Here is a 16,096-nt window from a genome sequence, read left to right as displayed (position 1 = left end):
TCGGTTTGAAGAGTGAAGAGGAGCTGTGGGTCCATATAGGCTAGAACAGCACCTCTATGTTAACAGCCACAAACTTGTTCTCTCCTCTTGTTTAGTATAATTATTTTGAATTAAATATATGATTTAATGGTGGTTTTAATGGGTGGTGGACACTATTTACGACACATGGGTTTTTGAATATCGTGTGAGGTTCCATTACCCTAGTAGGAATGATCACCTGATAATTATAGTAGTATGTTTGATATGTGTTTTTCCTGCACTATACATGAGGAGAATACTTCATTAGGAACTTCAGGATGTATTGTACACATAGTGGATAGAATGGTTTTAGCAATCGCCCAATGTGCCCATTCAGGGCTTTATTTATATTGATCAATGATAATAGTTGGTCAATGACTTTCACAATATAAGGATGTATTGGTTGGATAATAGGTAGGAGATTGATTTAGCCCATTCAGGGCCAATATCTTAAAATTAATTCCTCTCGATAATATATTTATATTATCTAATCACCCACCATTACCTATAGAAACCGCTGATTTCCCTTTATTAATTAAATCAGAGTGCAGGAAGGGGTTGAACATGAAAGTATTTGTCAAATACAATGATGAATTGAATCAAATGTATGATATATTTTTATTTGTTTTTATCAGACATACAATGTGTTAAAGTATTTTCATACTGTGTAAACATGCTATTCTGTAAAGGTGTGAGGCACACGGGTAAAATGGAACTCCGTCAACATGGCGGGGCCATTTCGAACAAAACGAGGAGATTTTTGATAGTATGTTTTCCAATGCAACACACGATGACATTGAGAAAGGCTGTCATGACCGAAACGCGATGGTCAATACTTGTGAAATAAATCGAATTAAGAAATTGACTTCTGAGTGCGCTGCCTAGTGTGCATCTGCAAAGGAAATTTTGTGTTTTGAATATACAGCTTTGCCACCGACGGTAACCGGCACCCTCCCAGCAGAAAGAGAACGGCAGCATTGGCAAGAATCTCGTAAACGCATATATATAGATATATATGTAGACACACATTTATAAAGGTTTGGTTTAATACATTTGGGGAAACCCTTTTAAAATCCCTTAAACCCCTTGATAGCCATTACCCCTACCCATCACTCAAAACTAAAAATCCCTTACTACTGTTTACACTTATCTATCCTAAAATCCCCAAAACACTGTCATTCTTTACTCCTCTCCATCAGTTAAACCTGAAACACCCTTACAATCCCTACCCCCTATCTATCTCTGTACCCTCAAAAACATTGATACCCATTAAAAAACCTCAAAAAATTTCCAGTTTTAGTTATCTCTGATAACTATAACTTGTGTCCTAAGGTAACTATAACACACAGCCTCGACATGAACAGCTAATTACCCCACATATTATATCACTCATAACATCTTCTGAAATCATTGATAACATCACTGTAAAATTTGCAATGAATTAATTTTAAAGAAAATTGTGCATGGCAGGGTCACAAGTTAAAGTCATCTTAGGGAAAGAGTTAAAGTTACTAGTGATAACTACAACGAATGTCAGTGGTTTTGAATGTTTAAAACATTACTTTGTCACTGAAATTCCCAGCTAACTATTACTTTAACGTTTGGCGCTTTCAATGAATTTCTAGCATATATAACCTATAGGTGGGACCTAGTTTACATAGAAAAAGATTTTATTTTGCCAATATCTTTGGTGCCATTTGACAAATCTGTGTGATATTTTCTAAATCAGTTTGCCACGCACTGCAGCTGCTGTCTTAAAAGTTTCAGGCTGAGCTTTACAACAGGGACCTGAAAAAAGGGGTGTTCCCAAAACGCGTTTTCCCCATGCAATTTCCCAAAGAGATTTTTGACACAGCTACAGCCCGAACCGCTGAACGGAATTACTTGAAATTTGGCAGAAAGGTAGCTGTTGGTCCAAAAAGCGACCTTTTTGTAAACCTGTTCAGTAGTTTTGGAAATATTAAGGGGAATCCAAAGTTGTATATAAAGGGATGTGGATCCTCCAAGGATTCGACAGTCCCCATGCTGAAATGTGACTGGCTGCCAACACTTTAACAAGGAAGTGTTGGCAGCCATCTTGGGACTCTGCCTCAGCCGAGTTCCACAAAAAAAAGAAAAAAGAAAAGGGGGCAAGGTAGGAAAACCGTGATGCAGGAAAACCCTGACCCTCTAACTGTGGTCCTGGGGTCCCCCTCTGATCCTGACATGGCCAAAAAGCACTTTAAAAAATACTATTTGGCACAGAAACACGATGGAGCCGGGAATCCTCAGCGAACATTAAAAAAACAAGCGCGGGTTCCTGCACTTGTTTTGTTAAAAGCCCCTGTGTATGCCAGGTTCCGGGGGTATTTCTATTTTTAAAAATAAGGAGGGGGCACACGGGCCCCCCTCCTAGGGCTTATTATTGACCCAGGGACCACCACCTCCCCAGGGCTAAAATGAATGTAATGGGGGCTCAGCGGACCCTCCAGGGACCACCACCTCCCCAGGGCTAAAATTAAGAGAATGGGGGCTCAGCGGACCCTCCAGGTACCACCACCTCCCCAGGGCGGATTTGAAAGTAAAGCGGGGGCCTCACAGAACACCATGGGACCACCACCTCCCGGCACATCATCATTTAAAAAGAGAGATGGGAGGCGCTTCACATGGCCTTGGGACTGCCACCCTCAATGGCCAGCTCCTGCTATGCCCCTGGGTGCCCACATAGCTGTTTGCTTTAGTTAGCAGAGAGGCAGAATAAAGGTCATCATTGAGCAGAAAGAGGCAAAACAGTGGAGAAGAGGGCAAAACAGACAGCACTCAGACACTTTCACATCTACTCTCAGACCCACTCAGACACTCACACCGACTCACAGCCCCACTCGGAGAATCACACACCCCCTCACAGAATTACTGAGACACTCATGCACTCACTCCCACACTCACTGTTGAGGAAATAAAAATTTTAAAACCTTAGCAATTCACCTAAAACCCAAAGGTTGCAAGGACATTATAGTTAGGAAACAACATTAAAGGAACCTTAGAAATTCACTGAAAAACACCAAAGGTTACAAGGATGTTATAGTTAAGAAACAGAATTTAAAAAACCTTAGAAATTCACTGAAAAAAACAAAGGTTACAGGCATGTTATCGTTCGACTCAGATTTCACGCATACAAAACCAGTGAAATTCGGCAAGTTAGCTGAGCCAACTATAACTTACGCCCCAGCTATACCCTGCTTATGACCTCACATATTACATCACTCATGACATGGTCAGTGACATCTCAAATGACATCCTTGATTATATCACTGATATCATCCACAGAATCCCTCACACCCCCATGCAACCTCTCGTATGCCTACTCACACGTCTACACAATCCAGTCACATACTCATTCAGTCACTCACTCATCCATAGAGCTACTTATTCAACCAATCACTTACACATACAGCCACTTACACACCCACTCACTTACCCATGCAGCCTCTTAGCACAGCTACTCACTCATTCATACAAGCACTCACACACCCACTTACATACCCAATCACACATCCATACAAGCACTCACACATCTGCTCACTCACCCATACATCCATACACAGATACTTACTCTACAATACAGCCCCTCACACATCAACCCACTTAACCACACATCCACTCAAACAGCAACTCTCTCATCCATACAGCCACTTATACAGCCCGTCATTCACTCATACAGCCATTCAGACACCCACTCGCTCATCCATAGTCACACACCCTCTCACTCACTCATCCCGCCACTCACTCACCCATATGACTGCTCACACACACACCCACCCACTCACTCACACAGATACAGTCACACAGCCACTCACATAATATATGTTAGAAATAGTATCACTCATTGATAGTACAGAATGTATACTATTTTAACTTCTGTAGTACCTATATAGAGTATATATGTTTAACACTCATAATCTTTTAGAAAACACTCACACTCACTGGATGATGTCATCAGTGCTACTGTATAAGAGGTCATCAGTGATGTTACTGACCATGTAATGAGTGATGTAATAAGCGGGGTCATAAGCAGTGCATTCCAGAGGCGTAAGTTATAGTTAGATCAGCTAACTATAACTGCTGAATTTCACTGGTTTGGTACAAGTGAAATCTGAGCCAACTATAACGTCCCGGTAACCTTTGGTTTCTTCAGTAAATTTCGAAGGTTTTTTAAATTCTATTTCCCAACTAGAACGTCCCTGTAACTTATTTTTTTCCAGTGAATTTATATATAATCTATATATTTTTATATAAAGGATAAAGTAACATTATAGTTAGGTGTGATATAAATATCTGTTTCCATTTAAAAAACATTAGAAATTGACTGAAAAAAACAACGGTTAAAGTAACGCTATAGTTAGGTGAATTTCTAAGTGACAACATTAACGTTTTGAACAAAAATATAAATTCAGCAATTATAGTTAGCAGCACTAACTATAACCAGCAGTCAATGTCTTCATCAGATTCTAATTAACAGCCAGGGGCTTCTGCACCCAAGGAATCCTAGGTAAGGCAATTCTTTGACATGAGGCCAGGTGGCAAGAAAGTGTCTGCAAAGTATGTCACCTATAAACTTTGCATGGAAGAGTTCAGCCAGGGGATCAGAAATAAACAGTATAGCATGAGTACCAAGAGCATGTGGAGACACCTCAGATCTATGCATCCACAAAGGCTTGCACATGCAGAGTTGGCTCATGCTGCTGAGATAGACAACTCTACAGGGGCTTCCACATCATTTGCTCTGGGAGATACTGTGCACAATCTGACAATAACCCTGCTTACTTGAATATAACACTATTTTGCTGCTTGTGTAAGCAGATCATTTTTCCATCTGAGACAAGCATGTCTGCCCAGGACAAGCTTCTCCAAAATCACAAGTGCCCCCCTAGGCAGCAGGTTGTATTTTGTTTTTAGGGAGATGTTGTTAGTGTTTGTTTAACACCTCAATTTGTATGTTTTTGTCCTACCTTATTTAAAAGAAATTAGAATACAAAAAAAACATTAAAAATATTTGAAAACACAAAAAGAAAGTTTTAGTTGTTGAAAACTGGTCAAAAATCACTCTTTTCAGAGCTACCCTCTACTTTTATGATCATGTTTGTAGTATGTTTCCCTTTTTCCCTTCTTAAAAACTCTTGCAAGAGTCTCGCAAGAGCCAAAGAACACCATAACCGCCGGCTCTTGCAAGCCTCTTGCGGGATCATAAAATTTCAAAATCAGCCAATAGAAAAACTCATAGTGTTTATCAAGTAACTATGCACTTTACAAACAGCAGTTGTTCACAACCAAGCATACTTTTCTAAGTGCCAGAAATCTGCCAATTACATTTATAATATGGTCACCCTCCCATTTTTTCTCTCCTCATTTAAGTTCATATTGTTCCTGAAGCTTACTAATACTGCGGAGCACTCCTCTTATGATTGAGATGTCCATACTGCACCACGGTTCGCCTCTAGATTTTGAGACACAGCTTCATTGACAGGGCTAGAGAATATGCCATTGATTGTGGTATTGACAAGAATCTTGGATTTCCAAACTTGGAAATAACTTGGATTGGCCATCGAGGTATGAAGTGGTATCAATTGCTACCAATAGTTGAGAGCATTTTGGATTGTGAGCACCCAGACCAGACGATAGTGCACTGTGGTGACAATGACTTAGACCCAATCACGGGTGTTGCACTTTAAATCCAAATGAAGGAGACCGTTTCACACCTGATGTCCCTCTTTCATCAAACTGCCTCTGTATATTTGAAAATATGTCAAAAGCAGAAATGGAAATGGTAACAATTTTTTTTTTTTTACGGAGTTTTATATAGCGCAAACTTGACCCGAATCGGGTATCAGAGTGCTTTACATAGCACCAGTTGTGTTACATGAGGACACATTAATTCTTTTTAGGCACGGGAAGATTAACTGATTTGTCCAGAATCACAGGATGTTCAGCGTCATTGCCGAGACTCGAACCCAGTTCCCCAGATTCGAGGTCGACCGCCCTAGCCATTAGGCCAACTCCTCTCCACTAAAACCCAAGAATGAGACATCCTGGACCAATGTCAAAACAATTTTTGCATTTCTTTGTGAACATGGAATGGCCTCTATGTAATAACATCTGGTTTGATATGTGAGCTTTTTAGAGGTGAGATGGAGTGCACTTTACTGCAGAAGAGGACAGGATCTTCCCTAATAACATTAAGGAACGCATCCTGTTCTACGTGTAACTTAACATTACACTCTATAAACACAAAGGCTCTTGTCAGAGCCACCCTCCTGCAACATTATGTGACTATTTCATGGTATAAATCTCTTTTTGGGGGGATACGGACACTCAAGAGAGTCTCGCAGGAGCACACAAATGGTTGTTTTAACTCTTGTATTTGTCTGACTCTCCTGAGAGTCCGGCAAGCTCCTAATTGTGCACTATATCTCATGAATGATACATGCATGGTAGGGTGTACATACAACAGTTTGCAAACACAGAAGCCTCTACATGGAAATCTGTGTCTTGAGACTCCCTATCTTATTTTCTATGATTCCATGAGTCTCGAATTTACACTTCCTTCATTACAGTACTTATGCCTTATAGTCTCCATTACTAGGGTGTGGGGAGATAGTCTTTTCAGTAACACATTGCATCAAGCTTTTGTGCACTCCAGTACTTTATTTATTTTTTTACAGTCCCGTATGAGTCTCACAAGATCATATACTGTATTTAGAAAAAGAATTTACACTTACTTTTATTACACTAGTTATGCCTTATTATCCCTATTAGTAGGGAGAGGGGAGTAAGTAGACTTTCAAATACGACCTTTTCACAGTATCACAACAGCGCACTGTAGGGTGTAAGTAGACACTGGGATCCCACTGTCACCTCTCCACAGCCTAACAGACTAATTGTTTAAAGTTGAATGGTGAGAAAACAGAAATCCTGCTACTAGGTCCCAACCCTCCAGTCTGGTCATTGAGATGGAGGCCGGCTAACTTGGGCAAAAGTCCGAAGCCAGTTACTAAGGCTAATAATCTGGGCGTGATCTTTGATAATAGACTGACATTTGACAGCCAAATTAATAATCGCTCGCCCACTTTCTGGGGCATTTTAAAGATGATTAGGAAGATTCGCTCCTTTATTCCCCCAGATGCTTTAAAGACATTAGTAACCACCTTAGCTTTGTCCAGATTGGATTACTGCAACGCCGTCTATGTGGGGATTCAGACCCAAAATTTACAAAAACTACAACGATTACAGAACGCTGAAGCCGGATTGATACTGGATATCCCTAAATACGAATCAGTCTCAAATCGATTAAGAGCCCTCCACTGGCTTCCAGTAGGAAAAAGAATAGTATTCAAATCACAATGTATTCAATTCAAAGCACTCCAGGGCACAGGACCTCTATATTTGAGATCGCATTTGATATGGTACGTGCCATCCAGAAACCTAAGATCTTCTCAGCTAAAATTGCTACAAATACCCAGGTACAGACAGGCACGTTTGGGAGGTAGAAGGTTCCTGTTAGAAACTGTGAAAAACTGGAATCTCCTGCCATTATCGATAAAAAACAGCACGTCACTTATCTCCTTCAGAAGATTATTCAAAACATGGCTATTCTCCAATTTACCAATGATACCCTGTGGGATAAGACATACCCATCCATACATATGTCCGGCCAAATCCAGCGCCAAGACGCCTTCGGGCATTCGCTGCGCTTTATTAAATTGATAAATCAAATCCAATTAACAGCTTTGTATAGTACAGTATGGGGAGAGACTGGCCTCTCCAATGAGACCTTGCTTGAAGGTAACCAGTGTACAGAATAGGGTGTAAAGAAACACTTCCTCTCCACTAATATTTTTCCCCAACCTCAGCACTCGTCATATTAGGGTGTAGAAGGTACTGACCTCACTATTCTATAGTAAGTATAACAAGTATTTGCCTATCACATGAGACCTTTCCTCAGGGAAATAAACATATATATGAGGGTGTGGGAATAGATGTGACTGTCTAGTCACAGCTCTTCTCAGCATGACAGACATGTACAGTAGAGCGCAGGGAAATATTGTCTTACCCACTAAAACCTATCTCCAGGACAACATGAATGTGGAATACAGTGTGGGCAAGCAATGACCTCTGCACTGACACCTCTCCTCACAACAACAGTGCTGTCTGGGAAGGAAGTGAGCTGTCCACTAACACATTATACCAGGGTGAGAGGTATCTGTAGTAGGGTTTGAGAAAAATGTATCTCTCTGATCATACCTCTTCCCATGCTAACAGGTATGCATAGTAGACTGTGGGGCGGAGGTGCCCTGTTTCCTGACATCTCTCTAGCATGATACGTCTTCAAAGTACAGTGGGGGGGAGAAAGAGGACAATCTTCTGTGACCTGTGTCATGGATGATGGGTGTGCAAATTAGACTGTGAAAATGAGCTTATCTCTCTGGTCAGAGCTCTCCCAGGATCACTGTTGTACAAGTAAGGTGTGGCAATGAAATTTCTTCTATGCTGAGACGTTGCATAACAACTATAGGGGCTATGATGTGGAAACACACTGTCCTGGAAGCTCCTCAGAGTAATATATATGCAAAGCTGGCTATGGGTACAAACTGCTCTCTCTGAGTATACCTTTCTTCATAGTCATGTATGTCCATAGTAAAATATAAAATGGAGTATCCTCTCTGTTGAGAACTGCCATGGAGGTCTGGTGTCCATATCTGAATGTGGGAACATACTCACCTCTCTTTCAGACATCTCCAAATGGCGACAGCCATACGTAGTAGGGTGTGGACATAGAGATACCACTTCAATAAAAATTTCTTTCAGTCACAAAAATATATAGTAACAGCTGCAAAACAACTACCCTCTCCCCAATTATATATCCAGCAGCTGTTAGGAGTATGTATTACAATTTGAAGATGCATTGCCCTCTGTGCCAATGCCAAGACCTCTATCCTACGTCTGAAGTCTCTGTACTACAGTGTGGACAAGCACTGATCTCTCTACTGTCACCTCACTGTTGCATGGCAAGTTACCATAGCTGCATAGCAAAAACATTGTCTTCCTCATTACCAACTCTGTGTAGCATAAAATATGTGCATAGTCTCATGTAGCTACAAATACATGCTGCAACACATTTACAGTCCCTGAAGATAGAAGTGCCAATTTTAGTCAGTAATGCAATACTATAATAAAACTGAAATTTATAATAAGTAGTAAGCAAAGAAATCAAAAGTAACTTTAAACCTTTTTATTACGATAAAACAATTTAACAACAATACAAAACGATAACTATATTAAGAAACTATATCAACAACTGTAAAACAAACAAAACAAACAACTTTACCAATACATAGCATTTTTATCTGATGCTCATCAGCAGGCGCTAATGTCTCTCACCTTTTTGATTAATTTCCCTACAGGATTTTGATGTATGTAGAGCTTCTTCTACTGCTTTTTAGCCACCTTAACCTGCCAAAGAGTCTAGAGTTTCCTCCTATGCCATAGCAGGCTAGGTGGCCAAATAGTTTCAGCACAGTAGCATATCGAGAAAGTACAGTTTTTTAAAAAGAGCTCCCAAAGGATAGCTCGGGCAGTGTTGGCTCATGATGCAGAACTGGAAAGCTCTTCAGGTTCTTAAACATAGTTTGAACGTAAACACACTCTGCCTCGTCAGGTAGTTTCTGTTGAACAAGACAATAATCCTACTTGACTCAAGGCTCTTTTTAACTGCTTATGTAAGCAGATAATTATTTCTTCAAAGACCAGTACACCTACACAGGACAAGCTTGTCCAAGATCACAAATGTCCCCCTATGCAATACAAACATTATCACCTCTCTAACTTTTTTCCCTCCATGTATTTTCACATGGCAGCTTTCTTGTTGACAACTTGTTTTCTATTTTCCTCCTACAAAAAGACAAAATAATCAAAAAAATAAAAGGTACATACTAATCATAAGTCATTCTTCATTATATTCTATAAGGTTTTCTACATCTTTCACCCACAATCACATATTTATATCAAGTGTACCACTAACTTGTAATTCCTTTCACCAGAAACATTCCACACCCTCACCCAATGCATTTTTTCAACAAATAAATTACAACATGCCATGAAACCTGATTTCAGAAACTTTTATAAAGTAACACATTCCACTTAAAACATCTATGCTAACATTGAGCACTGTGTTTCACTCTAGAAATACCACTATCAAGCTCAAACATCTAATTGCGCTAAAGTATATGTACAGATGTTCATAAAAACACTATTGCTTGTATTACCACATTCCACATTCTTTGTTTTATAATTTGAGAAACTCTGCCTCCTTTACCTACAAGTGCATACAGTTGGAATATTTCATTTTACAACGCAATCTGCAATAATTGATCTCTCGCTACATTCTAAAGTCTACCTTTCAAAAGCTATATTAAGAGATCTACACCTCCCCAAACAGGCCTCTCAAAATAGACCTCTTTCTCAGATGATGGGTGTGCACAATAGGCTGTGTGGAGAAAGACCGACCGCTCTGCTAAGACCTCTCTCTCTCTCAGATGACAGGTGTGTGTAGGGACTGCTGTTTCCTGCCAGACATCTCTCCCAGATAACGGGTGTGCATATTAGGGTGTATACATGGACTGGCCTCTCCTGTCAGACGACAGGTTAACGTAGTAAGGTGTGTGCATGGACTGGCCTCTCCTTTAGGGAGGGGGGGGGGGGGGGGGGGGGGGGTGGGGTGGGGTGTGTGTGTGTGTGTGTGTGTGTGTGTGTGTGTGTGTGTGTGTGTGTGTGTGTGTGTGTGTGTGTGTGTGTGTGTGTGTGTGTGTGTGTGTGTGTGTGTGTGTGTGCGTGTGTGTGTGTGTGTCCTCTGCTTCCAGACCTTTCTCAGATGACGAGTGACCATAGTAGGATCTCTGGATAGACTGGCCTCTACATTCGAATCTCGGTCTCAGATAATGGGGGTGTGTGGCGGGACGGCCCTCATCTTCCAGACCTCTCTCTCAGATGACAGGTGTACGTAGTAGGGAGTGTAGATGAACTGGTCATTCGGGTCACACTTCGCTCTCAGATGACGGATGTGCTTAGTAAGAAGTGTGCGAGGACTTGCCTCTTCTAACAGGCTTCTCTTTCAGGAGAACAAGTGTGCATAGTAGGGTGTTGGCAGAAAAACTGGCCTCTCTTGCCAGATTTATCCCATAGAATATGGATTAGCACAGTGGTGTTATGTCTGCATTGGGCAGGGTAGTTGATGATCACCGACCAGTATCATCCTTAGCTACCACCAGTCATGATAATCCCCTAGGGAGAGACGATATCTTGCCCGACAGTACTTGTCCTAGTGTGGGGAACACAAAATGCATGTCTATATTGTCTTGGAACGTGGCAGGCTTACCAAATAAATTAGCTTGCCCGGAGTGGAGTACTTTTGTGGACAATAGCGATATATGTGTTTTCCAAGAAACTTGGGCCAGGGAGGACCAACATAGAGTGGGTTTTGCGGCATTTAATATCGCCGCACGGTGGGGAGGAAAGGGACGCCCATCAGGGGGCCTTACAATCTGGGTTGGGCTACATCTGGGCTGCTCAGGCGAGATCATCCCGACTTACTCCGATGACATTTAGTGCGTTCTCTTGTCCTGGCCAACCCCCTACAAACTTGCCATCGTGAATGTTTATTCACGGCCGACAAGTGTGTCAAATGAGTCCAAAACAATTGAAGAGTTGTCATCCTTCCTCGGTTCCCTTAGCAGGGATATACATTATTTGGTCGCAGGGGACCTAAACTGTCACTACGAGCCACTTTGTGGCTTAAATGAGGGAGTTCTGACGGGCGAGGACGAACACTGGGGAATCCCGCCATGCCAGTCCCCATATCTGAAGTCCTGGTCCCCACTGGCCATCCAGATCACGACCCTAACTCTGAACAACTCTATCAGGGCCTGTAATGGTCGGACGCCATCTGATACCCCATCAAGGTGTACCTTCAATAAGAGGGGTCACGAATCAAGACTAGACTATATTATGGTGGAGACATGCTTATGGTCGAAGGTTGTTGACTTTGAGGTAATGCCTAGGGTGGACAGCGACCATAACGCACTAAGCCTGAGGATAGAGTGCCCACTGCCTAGAGCAAATGAAAAGGAATCTGGCCCGGACGTGGTCGAAGGGCTGACCATAACGAATAATAGACGCAGAGTCAAGTGGGAGAGACTGGTGGTATTACGAGACGCACTGCCTAAATTATATAGCGCAATTTTACCCTATTTTACGAAGGTGGGCTCTCTGATCTCCCAGCCTCTGGCATAGACTTTAATGATAACATGCAGTGCGTGCATCAGGACTTATTAGCCTGTTTAGCGGAATTTTTTAACCCCCCTGGGTTTAATAGGAGGCGCAGGGTGCTTGTATCCACATGGTATAATGCCTCATGCAGGAAGGCAAAATCAGAGCTTATTGTGGCCCTTAAAGATGGGAGAGACAAACCAAAAATTCGCACCCTAAGATCACAATACAAAGAAACAATGAACCTCGCTAGGGAGGAGTGGGATATGGAGAAATGGTCCAAACTTTCCTCCTCATTGGACATGAGAGATGCACGCAGATTTTGGGTAATAGTTAGCATGGGGTCAGGAGAGCCTAGATCTGCAATAGAACCCAATATTGAGGCGGGGGTCTGGGAGCTCCATTTCAAGACCTTATATGCGGCAGTCATAGGTCTAGAAAGTCCACTGGCACACACACCTAGCTTGGGGGTACAAGATGACCATGAGTGTACAGTGGAGGAGGTCTACACTGCCATAGGGACGTTGGCCATGGGTAAGGCTCCTGGCTTAGATAGACTCCCCGGTGATTTATTTAGGGATCAACCGGCGATCTGGGCCCCTTACCTATGTGCCCTTTTCAAAGCAATTCTGCGAGGTATGAAGGTACCTGGTACTTGGCTGGGAGCAGAGATTGTCCCAATCTTCAAGAAGGGCTCTCCTCTGCTTCCAACCAACTACAGGCCTATTAGCCTCATTGACATTCCCCAAAAAATCTTCTCCCGCCTAATCCTGGACCGCTTAAAGGAGTGGATCGAGGAGTATGATATCCTCAGTCCTTATCAGGCCGGATTTAGGAGGAACACATCGACCATGGACCAGATTTTCCGTCTTATGATGTTATTCTGGAAGACGGTAACTCTAGAGGGTGGCAGCCTCTACATGGTCTTTGTGGACCTTCCGTCCGCGTTCGATTTAGTACCCAGGGCCAAACTGTGGGCGGTGCTTTTGGAAATGGGAGTTCCCTACGCAATACTGACGGTGCTGATTAGGCTACATGCACAAAACTATGCACAGGTCAGATGTGGGAGGGAGGGGGTGCTGTCGTCCCGGTTTCCAGTTTGCAGGGGGGTTAGGCAGGGGTGCGTTTTGGCACCAACCCTGTTCTGCCTCTATGTGAATGGCTTTATATCGCATCTGGACGCGGTTCCCAATAACGATGCACCCAGATTGGCAGGCAGGAGGGTGCCGGCGATAATGTTTGCCGACTACACCCTCCTGCTCTCCAAGTCCCCTATGGGGATCCAACGAGTGTTGGACGGCTTTACAGACTTTTGCCGATGCCGCGGACTGGAAATCAATGCTGATAAGCCTAAATTTATGATTTTCAGCCCCCCGGCATCGACCCGCCCAACACCGATTCTGGGTTCGGTTAGACTGGAGAGGGTACAGACTTTTCAATATCTAGGGGTAACGATCAACGAAAATCTTTCCTGGGGCCCCCAACAGGCGAAATCACAACTTAAACTGTCCCAATTAGTGGGCGGTATCCTCAAAATGTCTAATACATCTACAATCAAGCCAGTGAGCCCAGCACTGGAGATTTACAAAGTGAAGGCGAGGGCATCGGCTCTTTATGGTGGGGAACTGTGGGGGTACACCTGTAGGCCCGAAATTCTTAATGTAGAGAACAAGTTTATGAGGCAGCTACTTGCACTGCCCCAAAGTACACCCCTCCTTCCGCTGAGATTGGACTTAGGACTGAGTTTTATCCAGGATGAGCTAGCTCTGAAACCTCTTAGGTTTTGGCGCAGGCTATGGATAACTCCAGAATTGTGCAATTATAGGCTTGAATTAAAAGATGTGTTGAACCATGGTAGTGCAGCGAAAATCCCCTGGCTTGCATTTGTGAAAAAGGAACTGGGGAAAATGGGACTATCGGACCTCTGGTATGAGCCAGAACAGGCATGCAGGGGGGTTTCATGCAAAACGCTTGCGAAGTCCTTCATGGACTGCAAACAAAACATATGGTTGCATGACTCCAAAGCTGGCCCTCTGACAACAACTTTTTTAACACTTAAACATTCATATGCTTTCGAGGAGTTTTTGAATTTCATTTACCCAGTTGGAGCTAGGAAGTTATACATTCAATGGAGATTCGCAACACTACCACTAAGGGCATTCACAAGTAAGTGGTCTGCACCAACGAGCAACTCTTGCCCTGGATGTGGTGCGATTAAGGAGGATGAACTACACATGCTCTTTTTTTGCCCTGCCTACAGACAAGCCAGAAAGTACTGGTTGGTACCCTTGTGCAGGAACATGGGCTTTGATAAATGTTTTGTTGCAATGAGAGTTCTTAAAACTGACACTTCACCGCACATAGTTTTCGCACTCTCAAAGTTCCTGCTAGCTATGTGGTCCAAGAGATGTTCTCTCATCACAGCGGCACCCAGGGGTGATTGTATATCATGATTGCATACCCTGCTTGCTAATCTGATTTTAAGAAATGTTTATTTTATCTCTTGTGGTTTTATACATTTTTTAACCGTTTTAACTGTAATCTTTTAACTGAAAAAATGTCGAAATAAAGATCAAAAGCAGATTAGCACAGTAAGGTGAGTGCATGGACAGGCCTCTCTTTCAGACCTCTCTCTCAGATGACATTTGTACGTAGTAGGGTGCCAGCATTGGAACTGGTGTCGGGCAACGCCTAGCCATCTCCTTTATGGAGTCTTGAATGATGATGGGGATGGTGCTGCAGTGGGATGTTGGCACGGGAACAGGCATTGAGGAAGGTCTCAGTCTTGCCGCCTGCCCTGCTCTGGAGCCAACAAGGGATCCCTGGGGCCCAACTGGGGCCAAGGGCAAACCCATCGGCGAGGATCCAGTGGCCCTGGCCAAACTTGTGGGGCCCAGAGGCACTCCAGAGGGGTTAGGTCGCCCAAATATGAGGTGTATGGTCTCATAAAATCATTTGAACCAGGCAAAGGTAGCATCGGCTCTCGGACAATCAGGGAAACGCAGATCGGACCCTGACTCTGGCTCAGCTGAAGCGCGAGGCCTGAAGTGCCAATGATCCTGCACCTCGTCAGACATCTTCCATGAGCACGGTGAAGTTGAAGACCTTTTCAACTTCTTGGATTTTTTGTGTTTGTGGGACTTACCCAATTTCCCTGACGACTTGGAGCGCGAGGACGATCACCAGGTGTGGCTACGAGAATCCTCCTCGGACCTTCCGCATGACGAGATCTTGAGTATCGCAGAGTCGTCCCACGTAAGGCAGAGAGGGGCTTGAGGAATCACACCCACAGCGCCTTTGGGTGCATGGCGGGGCAGTCTTCAGAGGTCTTGAAGTCGTGATCATGAGGCAAGCACCGCAAATGCACCAAGACATCTGCCTGTGACAGGCTCAACATGACTTGAAACCAGCCAGTTTCTTGGGTGATATCCTCACTCCAGGAGAGAAAACGTTCAAAAAAGAGTCAACAAAAGTTGCAAACAAGCCAATCAAAAAACAGCTGAGGGTAGCTCAGACCGGATCAGCGCTATCTGGCATGGAAAGGAACAAAATGAAGTCAGCTCGCCGGGGTGGCGCCTATCTAGGTACTGTGCCCGTCACTTGCGGCGCAGGACTGAACAAAGTCACCTATTGGAGCGCAGGAGTACTGCTCAAAATTTTCTGGATCCAGTCTGATGCCTGGAGATCAATCAATCAATCAATCAATCATGGAACTTATATCGCGCACTACTCACCCGTAAGGGTCTCAAGGCGCTTGGGGAAGGGGGTCTGCTACTGCTCG

This window comes from Triturus cristatus, chromosome 2_2 (assembly GCF_964204655.1).
Source record: "Triturus cristatus chromosome 2_2, aTriCri1.1, whole genome shotgun sequence".
Lineage (NCBI taxonomy): Eukaryota > Metazoa > Chordata > Amphibia > Caudata > Salamandridae > Triturus > Triturus cristatus.
The sequence above is the reverse complement of the archived record's forward strand: the minus strand, read 5'-3'. Positions refer to the sequence as shown.